Source organism: Hipposideros armiger, unplaced genomic scaffold (assembly GCF_001890085.2).
Source record: "Hipposideros armiger isolate ML-2016 unplaced genomic scaffold, ASM189008v1 scaffold_190, whole genome shotgun sequence".
Taxonomy (NCBI): Eukaryota; Metazoa; Chordata; class Mammalia; order Chiroptera; family Hipposideridae; genus Hipposideros; species Hipposideros armiger.
In genome coordinates, this window is record NW_017731540.1 from 2,464,508 (window position 1) to 2,475,291 (window position 10,784).

The following is a 10,784-nucleotide window of genomic DNA, read 5'->3' on the forward strand; positions in this document are numbered from 1 at the left end:
GGTAACGCTCCCTGCGGTAGCACTTCTGGTGATGCCTTAACTTCTAGGAGCTCAAAGCCCTTTCTTTATTAGACCAGCGGAAGATTCAGAGTGAGAGCAGTTCTCCCTCTCCCTACTCTGAACAAGACCCCCCAGGCACAGGGAGGACTAGAATTGCTTTAATCCAGGACCTCGAAGGACTTTTGAGAACTAAACATAAATTCCACATGTGCCTGATGGAAAATTAATCTTTAGGGAAATTCTCCAAACTGAGGCTGGCTCAGACCTGCCAAGCCCCAGTTTTTATCTGGACCAGAATCTCAGGGTTTGGGCTGTAATTGTTTTGGTTTCCACCAGAGGTGCAGGAGTGAGGAGCCAGGTACCATACTTTTCATTATTTTGTGAGTACACATCCTTGCCCCGTAGAGAAGCCTGTCTACTAAAAGGCTAGTGGCATTGACAGAAACAATGGGCTTGTAAACAGAAACACCGAACTGACTAGAAAACAGCTAACCAGTAAAACTGAGATTCCTGGCAGTATCACTGACTCACCTAGGATGTTTTGCATCATTTTCCTTAATTGTGAAATAATAATAGATAATCCCACCCTACATTCCATTCCTTTGACAGGGAGGGATGTGGGGAACATAAAACAGCACGGTAAAAGATGCTAAGAAAAAGCTGTAACCTAGCCTCACATCAGTGGGAAGTTGGGCGTTCCAGCTAGGTAGCCCCAAACTGGAGGCTGCATCAGAATCCCTTAGGGCGAGTGTGCTGTTCTCCTGCAGGGTGGAGTCCTTGGATCTGGGGCAGTGTCTGAAAATATGTGTTTTTAACTCACATTTTAGGTGATTCTGATGCAGGCGCTTAACGGGCCAGCACTTGGGAACCTCTGTCCTGAGGTATTATATTTACACACAGACCTGAGTATTTGCAACTTCCATTGAAGGACACCTGACCAAGTATTTTTTCACATTTCCTCTCCAGGCATTTTTTCAGATACGGGGCAGACGTTTCAAGTGTCTGGGTAAAGCCACCAAGAACATGGCCCTCAAAATGTCAAGAGTGAGGGGATTCTCAGCTTTACCTCATGACCTTTATTTAGCAGCAACAGCAAAAAGTCTATCTGAAAACACCAAAAAAGCTCACCTCACAAGGGCAGGAGGTTTGCAGAACATGTTCAAAGTGCCAGCTGATGGGCTTTCCGGAGCTGGACCCAGCCCTTTCACCACCAACCCACTCACCGTTGGCTGTTACTAGAGGTTTGTTTCAGGTATGGTTCTCCATCTGTGTTCATCCATTGCACTTATTAAATGCTCACGGAAGCATGACTGTGCTGGAGGTATGCAGGCAAATAAGACATTAGGGTCTTGTCTCCTGGGAACACAGCACTGTAAAGCTCCAGAAGTTTCATGCTTTCACAATAGATGCCACCTGTCACATGGTGTTTCCCCTTATCTGAGCCCTAACATCAATAAGCTCTCACCCTGAAAGGGGGAGATACGAGGCATAATTGTGCCTTAATCTGTAATTTACTACACACTGCCCTAGTTAATATTTAGCTGCATCTCCCTCAGGGGCAAAGCTGCAGTTAACATGTATTAGCTCCTCATTTTTTATTCTTTTGTTGGAAGCTAAAGTCAGGTGTCTGGTCAATAGGGGTTTTCCCACTCACCCTTTAAACAATCAACATTTTTTTCTTTCTTTTCAACACATTTGAACACTGCCTAGTAGTTTCTATTTGATATTACCTTTGGTGCCTTCCCAGGATCCTTACAGATTGCCATAAAGTATTGAAACCTCCTTCACTCTAAACTGTGAGTGTGTCTCTCATCTCTTTCCCAGACACAGCCATTGAATCAGGTAGGAGGGAACCTTATGAAGAAAAAAAAAGAAAAAGAAAAAAAGGAGTGAAATGTGAAAAATTCATTTGAACATCGATGGAATCCTTGCAAAGGAAACTAAAGAACTCCTATTGCTCCTTCTAATCTGCTTGGCCTAAGCATGAGGCTCATCTCCCTCTGCTACATTAATTTTTATATGTTTGAAGCATCAGTGCTCCCAAAACGACCTAGTCAACCTCTTCCTTGAGAACTGCATTCTCCAATACAACTGGCTGCAGTGTTAGAGATATCTGTGCGTTTCACATGGCTATTGGGCATTTAAAATGCGCCTGGTGTGACTAACTGAATATAATTTTATTAAATACATTTTCCTAGCACCTTAAAAATAGCCGTATTTAATGGCTACCTTACTAGGCAGCTCAACTTTAGATAACCATAAGACCAAAGATGGAAATTTCCCTTACAAGCCCAGAGGAATTCAGACCCTTATAAATCTTTAAGTCTACCTCACCTGTTCACCAAAAGGGAACCTCAGTATCAGCTGAGGTAGAATTTGAAAAAGTGTCTACTTGGTGAAGAAGAGAAGGATTGGCTTGTATTATTGTCTATCATCCTGTGTCCATTCTGTGTGCTCTTGGATGACTTTGCAGAGCACTCACAGGGATCAGGGACTTCACAGTGCTCCCCAGGCTCTTGGTCTCAGCTCTAGTGATTGGTGGAGAGAAGCAGGCTGGCGCAGCAGAAACCCGAGACTAGGGCAAAGGGAGCTTAGGTCTTCGCTGCCCTTGGGTGTCCTTGAAAAGTCTATTAACCAATTTGGGACCAGTTTCCTCACCTGTAGAAGGAGAGGGTTGGTTTGAATGACTGTTATTCCATTCCAGTTTTGAACTTTGACTAGGCTTTTTCCTGACTCCATCCTCATTCATAAATTTAAAACTGGCTTTAGTCCTAATTTCATAGCTACCCTCAGGAATTGAAATTAATAATCACTTATCCCCCAAGGAGATATTAATGCATGGATGGGATAGTCCATTATCACTGTATTTACATTGGGTATCTTTTCTCAAAGTGTAAGTATGTCAGGCATCTTGGCAGGGCTTTCAGAGGAAACATTTCAGACTAAGGCCTTTTCTAGTTCCTCAAAACAAAATACAGATTCCACCTGACAATCACAAACAAGAAGTTATTTGTAATCACACAGCATTTATAGGTGATGTGATTGGAAACTTTGGAATGATGGTCCAAACATTTTTACCATTCAGGAAAATCTCATTTTGAACTTAAACTCCCGTTCTCTTACTAAATTTGTAGGCTAATTTTCTTGGAAACTTGAATCTTCCATCCATGAGTACCCATTGCTTTTCCTTTGTTTGCATGCATACGTACCTTATTAGGGCCCACATATTTATAAGGGATTTTTTTGGGGGGGATTATTGCTATTTTTAAATCGGTAACCTGTGACTTATGGTACCTTCATTAGACATCTACATGTCAGGTGATTGTTACATTATGATGGCAATTGCTGCCAATTTGAGCATGAAAGTTGTGATGGAAAGGCAAGAGTCAGGGAGCTGACCTTTCGCTATTGAGGATACTCCAGGGTGGGTTAATGCACACCCACCATAGTCATTAGTTCCCACACTCCTCCTCCATATTTACTCCTACACAGTTTACTGAGCTGCCAATCAACCCTTAGGATCCAGATGAGAGCCTTGATCGGGAGGAGGCTTGGAATGATGCTTTCTTCAGGGACCAAGAAATCATTTGTAAAGGCAGTCTCCTTTTCCATCTCTAGACATGGATCTATTCATTATTTAAATTAAAAAAAGAGACAAGTGGTACATGTATATCATTTTAAAAAATTATGAAAACACAAAAAAGGTTTGCAATGAAAACTTAAGCTTCCCTCCCACCCTGTCCCCCCCCGTTTTGCAATTCACCTCTCCAGTTCACCTCCCCATCAATACAGGTTCTGGGTATCCTTCCAGAGATACTGAGATGATGTTCCTGAAGCAAAAACACATTTCCTCTCTCTCTCTCTCTCTCTCTCTCTCTCTCTCTCTCTCTCTCTCTCTCTCTCTCTCTCTCCAGCCCTAAGCAGTAATGATCTTGAAAACCATTAGGGGGCAGCTGTGACCAGAAAAGGAAACAACAGCAGAAAATGCAGAGCTAAAATTCAAGAGAAGAGATTCAAAAGGCAATGAAAGGAATACTAGGAGAGAGATCAGCAAAAGGGATATATGGAAAACAAATGCCAAGCATTGCAGAATAAAAGGAAATGCAGAATGAAGTAACAATATTAAAAAGCTAGAGGAAGTGCATGTGTTAGGAAAGGGGAGAATTTACGAAGGCCAGAGATTGAGATGTTTGTTTTGTTTTGTTTTGTTTTAGGCCAACCTGTAGAACTCCAATTGGCTCAATGTTAGCAGAAAGTGCGAGGTTTTCTTTTTCTGAACTGGAAGGCATTTCTCATACTGGATTTTACCTTCTGAGAACCTGTTCCAAACTGAAGGGTTCAGAGTGCCCTCTGTCCATTTGGACTTGACGTGGGGGGTGGGGATGGAGAGGCGCAGACAGCCCCCTTCCTTTACCTCTTCAGAGGGCTTAAGAATGCTTTCAGCCCTCAGCAAGGCTGCGAAATTAGCCTGAATATAAAGGTGTAATTCTATTTCTCAATGCAGCAGAGCTCCGAAATGAGGGACCGGCTTTCTTTTGAAGCTGATTCCATAATCAAAGTGCTTTCAGGTGTACTTCAGGCAAACCTCCCCCTGGTTTCATCAGGTTAACTTTATTAAAGCTCCCAGCTACTTCTTTAATGTTTCCTAGGCTCCCTCCCTCCCGACTCCCGGGTACATTAGGCAGGAACAAGCCCTCCTAGGAGTTCTGTACCCTGATGTTTGCTACTGTGACTGGAATGCAGGGGCCACATTTACACTGGGATAATAGGAAATTGCTTCTAGAGCACAACACATAGGACCACTGTGAGTTTCGTCTTCTTTTCTCTCTCTAATCCCAACTTCCCTTCCCCACCCTTAACATAGACAACAATAACCTGAGGAGACCCTGGTCTAGGGTCACCAGATAAAACACGAGGTTGCCTGGGCATCCTGTATTTATTAGCTGCTAAATCTGATTCAAAAGACACAACACTCCCAGGCTGCCCCAAACTCTACACCCCGAGGTCATTCATCACAATCCAGCGAAAACTTTCATTTTAGGATCAAAGGCATTCAGCCATCACAGCAGCTAGACTCACAGTTATTTATTGAAGACTTAGGATGGGCAGGGGACCCTTTAGGCGTGTGGGGTTCTTTTAAAGGAAAAGCCTGAGGTGTACTTCTCATAAGATACCCCGAAACCCTGTGTCAGATGAAGCTGGGCTTTCTCAAGTGAGCAGTAGATTTTGAGGAATTTGGGTAAGTTACAACATGAGCTATTCAAAACAGTAGTCACATTGCAGAATTTGGGGTTTCCCCGGTAGCCTCAAGTCAGAAGCTCTCCAGTTCTCTCTCTCATTCTCTTTTTCTTTGACACAGAATCTGGAATTTTGTTTCTAAGACGTTTTAAAAGTAATACTGGAAACTTGGCCAAACAGAAAGCTCTCTGACCAGAAGCCATTTGCTTCCCTTTAAACAAGTCCCCCAGAGTTAAATTACAAAGCGTGTTTGTTAGAATTTGTCTAGGATTTAGGATGTAAAAACACTTCCCCTCGATTTGATCAAAATTTAGAAGTAAATGTCATTTTTGACCTTTCAACACATCTGGAAGTATGGTGTCCTGTTGCTACACCAGACTCACTATATTATCACAAAGACTAGAGCATCTCCACCACTGAGCACCTCTGGCCCTTAGAAAATGGAAAAGTTGCACTTTAGGGGTGAGGAGTGTTCTCAGGCAAGTCAGTCTAATAACGTTAATAATTAGGTTAACAATGTAAGGCAACAGACATGTCAGAGGGCACTCAAAGCCATGAACCCGAGTCAGGAGACACTTTCTGGTTCTACAGCTTTTTCCTTGATGCCATTTGTGACTTCTGTCATATCCTTTCATCTCTCTGTGATTCTGTTTCCTCACTGATAAAAGGCATGTTGTTTTTCCAGAACAATGACCCTACCAAACTATTGACGCAAACTTACACTTGATATAAAGCAGGACCCAGCTTAGAGCACTCGTTGATTCAAAAAAAATTTATTGAGCACCTACTATGTGCCAAGCTCTGCACGAGTGGAATAATAGTGCCTACTTGTACATCAGTAAAAAATGGCTGTTCTCCGGAGCTTCACTTCCTAGTGGGAGAGACAGATAACACCCAAGTCAACAATCAGTAGGATCATTTCAGATAGTGACAGTGAGTTTTAAGAAGAAAATAAAGTAAGATAACGTGATAGAGATCAGGAAACCAGCTGACAGGAATTCTGGGTTAACCCTGTCACTAACCAAGGCTCTCCTCTAAGTGAGGAACCTAGCTCAGGATCACTCTTTCATCTTTAAGATAGGGGGCTGTGCTGCATTGGTGTTTTTCAAAGTTCAGGTTGAGGTCCTGAACTTTGGGAGGTTATTAAATCAAATTAAAAGTTTGTGATTGACATAGAAAAAATGCAATAGACCACAATAAAATAAGAGTGTACATTGTTTCATGAAACTTGTTTTCATTTATATATGCATGTGTGTATTTATATATATATATATATATATATATATATATATATATATATACACACACACACACATAAATACACAGAAGTATTGTGGATCGCAAATAAAATATATTTCTTTCTGTGAGTTGCAGTGGGTTAGGTGATCTCTAAAATATTTTTAAGCTCTCAGATTCTATGATTCTATTAAATTTTTGTAGCAAGGGCCCAATGGAGCATAGTTCCTGCTTGCTTTTACTTATTATTGAATAAATAGTAGCATTGCTCATCAGATAATCCCAGTGTCTAACCCGGTTTCAGGCACATGATTGGTGCTTAATAAATGTTTTTTGAATTAATGGAAACATGAGATTTGTGCACCAGGTCTTAAAAATAAATACAGCAACCTACTATGAATTACCAAATAACTTTCCAAAGTATTAAAATAATTTATTATATTTTTCCAAATGCCAGCCTTAAAAACTAAACTCAGAATTATATTGCCCTTGTGATGCTAGGAACTGTATTTTCTTAGAATTCTCAGAAATTCTGTAAAGAAGAGATAGAGAGAGAGGGCTTAAAATGTTTTTCTCTCAAGTAGGGGGCAAACTGCCTTCCTCCTACTTATAACTATAATTCAATAAACCTTTAGGATGTTTAAAAAAAAGAATTAGTGGAGAAATTTTCCCATTTCTTGTCCTTGGGGAATCCAGATAATTCCTGAAAGTGGCCTTGTGAGTTTTCATTTGTTAAGTCACCTTTTTCAAAGTAGTAGTAATCTTACTTTAACAAAGAATTTTTTTTTTGGCTTAAGTAGTAGGCTTTTGAGTTTCAGAATCATTTTTTAAAATTATATATTTGATTAGAAATAGATGACCCAAGTCTTCCTTCTTTCCTTTCCTGGAACCCTTGTTGATGTCCATTGGGATGGGAGAACCAGACCGAGGTGATCTCATTGAGGAATCAATGATACATCACCCTTAAGAAAGGCAAAAGCCAATGGACCCTGCTCAGGGCTCAACGCACATGTCCAAGAGTTAATTTTCAAGTCCATTTCCTTAATTGCCTGAAAATCCACGGCCAGTAAAATTGACTCAGAGTATAGGATTGCTACACCCAACCGTCTGCATCCATCCCTTCCCCCCATCCCCAAGGCAGAACAGACCAAGAAGAAACATCAGCGCCCCTGGCACCCCAGTCACATTGCAACTGCTTATCCGGTGTTGGCCAACACAATGGCCACAGTTGTATTCTTGTTATGGGGCAGCTTGGTTCATGCCAAAAAGTGTTCTTAAGCTATGATATAGGAAATCACATTTTTGTGAATCAAAGTATATTATAAATAATAAAAAAGAGGGCACTGTTTGAAGGAAGCCCATATTTTTAAAGCGAATAAGGATCTCAGAGTTGATCAGCTCAATAATTCTAGATTGACCTGGAATTAAGTAAAGGATATTTGCTTGGAATTAGTTGTGAAGCTACTGTTTACACCAAAATGTGCAAAAATCATGAAAAGCTTTTGCATCATTTTACAGTCCTCATTTGTATTGGTATTATTACTCCCTTTACTAATGATGAATTTGCCTAGGTCAGGGAAGTTCAATGTATTCACTTTTTCTTTCTTTCCTTTCTTGCCAAATATGTCATATAAAATGCAAACCCATCCCACGTATTTCGTTGAGTCATGTCGGTTTCTGTAGATTTTTCTCCTTGCAGAATCTCTCATAGAATCATTTTAACAATGACACTCTGGTAAAAATATGCTAAGACATAATTTTTTTCTGGTAGCTAAAGTTAACTGTGCTCATCATTTCAAGACGCGACACCAAAATGGCAGCTTTCAGTTAAACAAATGCAAAGCTGTATTTAGGCTCTTTTGCAACATTGTGATGGGAAGAAATCAAAGCCTCTTCCACTGCTATTTTTAAAATACTCACCAGGGCAATTCCATCAGGAATACTGTTATGATAGCTTTTGTATTTTGATCCTTCCTGTTCAAGGGTAACGTGTTTGGAGAAACCCCAGATCCAATGAAAGTGACTTTAAAAAGCCAATTTGAACAAATGCTGCTGTGATATTTCTTAGAGTTAATAAAAAGAAAAAATGCAGACTCTCTTAAAATGTGGTGGCAGAAAGTCTGTTTTTAAAGAGAAGGGGAGCAGCATACAGTCCTTGGAAGGAGTGTCAAGTCTGGGATACTTACTAAACGTTTCAGAGAAGACCCTTTACCTTTTGCTAATTGCAAAATAAACAGACCTACCTGCCTCAGAGTGGTGTATTCAGCCTTTTTGCCTGTGGGTGCAGGGCCATCAGTTGATTACACAAAGGGTTGTTGGCTGAGCAGGAAATTAAACTCTAAACTTCTGACACCAAGTTCTGTACTTTGACCACAGGGTAATGTTCAGACTCCAGACTCCAGTTCTCCTCACCTCTCTCCACCTGGTCTGTTTACTTGTATGCCAGCAGAAAAACTTGGTAATAGATTTCAAAAGAAATCTTGCAACATACTGAAAATCAGCATCAGCTGGCCAAACTGGGGCCTGTCACCAGGATGTTGATTTTTGAAAAAACTTTTATCACCACTGTAGTAAAGCATGTCACCCTGCAATGGCATTTACTAAGCACCTAATTGCTCCAGGAGCGTAGTTGGGGCCACGCAAAGATACAGCGCCTCCTCCTTCAGCAGACCTATGAGCGCAGATCACAGAGTTAAATGGTCTGCGAGCAAGAGAGGGAAAGACCCAGGTAGGACATGCACAGAAGGTAAGATACACACTCCTGGGTGATAACTTGTCTAGTGTTGGTGTGGCAGACTGCTCCAGGAATAATCAGATAGGATGTGCTTGGGTGGGAGGAGAACCACTGAATATTATTTCTTCTAGTTTCAATGGGAACTAAGTTAAATAAACCAACTCCTATTTACATGAGGAGCTGCCATTATTTGTCATGTAACAGTCTCAGGAACAGAAATACCTCAAATATCTTCTTGTGGGTTTGTTGTTGCTGAAAAAATGACTGTGCTTCGCCCAAGGAAGGGGCATGGTGAAACAGGAGATATCTTCTTAGGAGATAAGAAGTCTACTTTCTGTCATTACCAGCCTTGCAAGCAAGTTATACTCAACAATCTAGGTTTCTGTTTCTTCCTCTATAAAATGAGGGGGTTGGAATAGATTGGGATCCCGACAAGATTAGTCTTCCTTTCACTCCATAGTTCTGTGAAGTGGGAGCTCACCAGACATTTGTATCAACAGCCCTCTCTTGATGTGTGTTCTTTCATGGGGCAGTTGGCTTTACATGATTTCAAATTGTCACCCATACTTGAAAAGAAAGAGCCTGGCAATTTATAGGTTAGCACCCTTTGTCCCAAAGCAGCGGGATTAGGCACAGGGGCAGAAGGCAAACATCATGGGGGTCAAAGGTCATGATCTTTCTGGGTGGAAACCAAGACAACTTGCATACCTGAGTGGCAACAGGATTTTGATCTGGGCCAGTCTCCAGGCCCCTTTGCCCTGGAGGATTCTGTGAGTCACATGCCCTGGGTAGAGGGGTTCTTCAGAGGAGGCTGGAGGGTATAAGCAGAGTTCAGGCTGTAGGTCTTTAAGTGACTATAGAAAGACAATTTGACAAACCTAAAAGTGAAAGTCCTGGTGCACATAAGCGTTGTCTTGGAGATGATTTAGAAGTGTCGGTATGTGGCTACAACCTCGGGCTATTTCCCTGAAGTATGTGGGAGCTTAAACAATGGTATGAGATCCTGGGTCAATGACAAAGGACAGTACGATGCTGGGAGAAGCACATGTGGACACAGGACTTTGAAAATGCTCATCTGTATCTGGCACCTTCTGGGCAGGAGAAGGGGCGTGCAGAGTATAAAGAAACAGTGGTACCTTTGGCAGAGAGGACAAAATGTGGTGGTGGTGGAGGAGTGAGGCTGTTCAACAGATGCGGATGGTACCCTGCAGCGGGCTCCCATGTGATCGAGTGGCAGAATTGATTTCACTTATCGCTGAAAACAAAAGAACAAAACTCCCCAAAAACCAGAACACACACATGCCCCCACACACTGAGAAATGTTAAAAATGCAACCACTGGATACGTCTCTCAAGGTTAAGTTGACAGAAAAGTAATTTGTCTGTAACCAAAGGTTGTAAAGGAGACAGACATCCTTTTAGCTTAAGAAGGTACAAAGGCTTTGCTAGCAGGGAGAATATAAGTCTCATCTGTAAACTCCAGGAAACCCATTGGTAGGAGATAAACTCTTGCACTGTAAGATATCTGATTTATTTAAAATGTGACCATAACTGAAGAAGCTCAGAGAGAGAGAGAG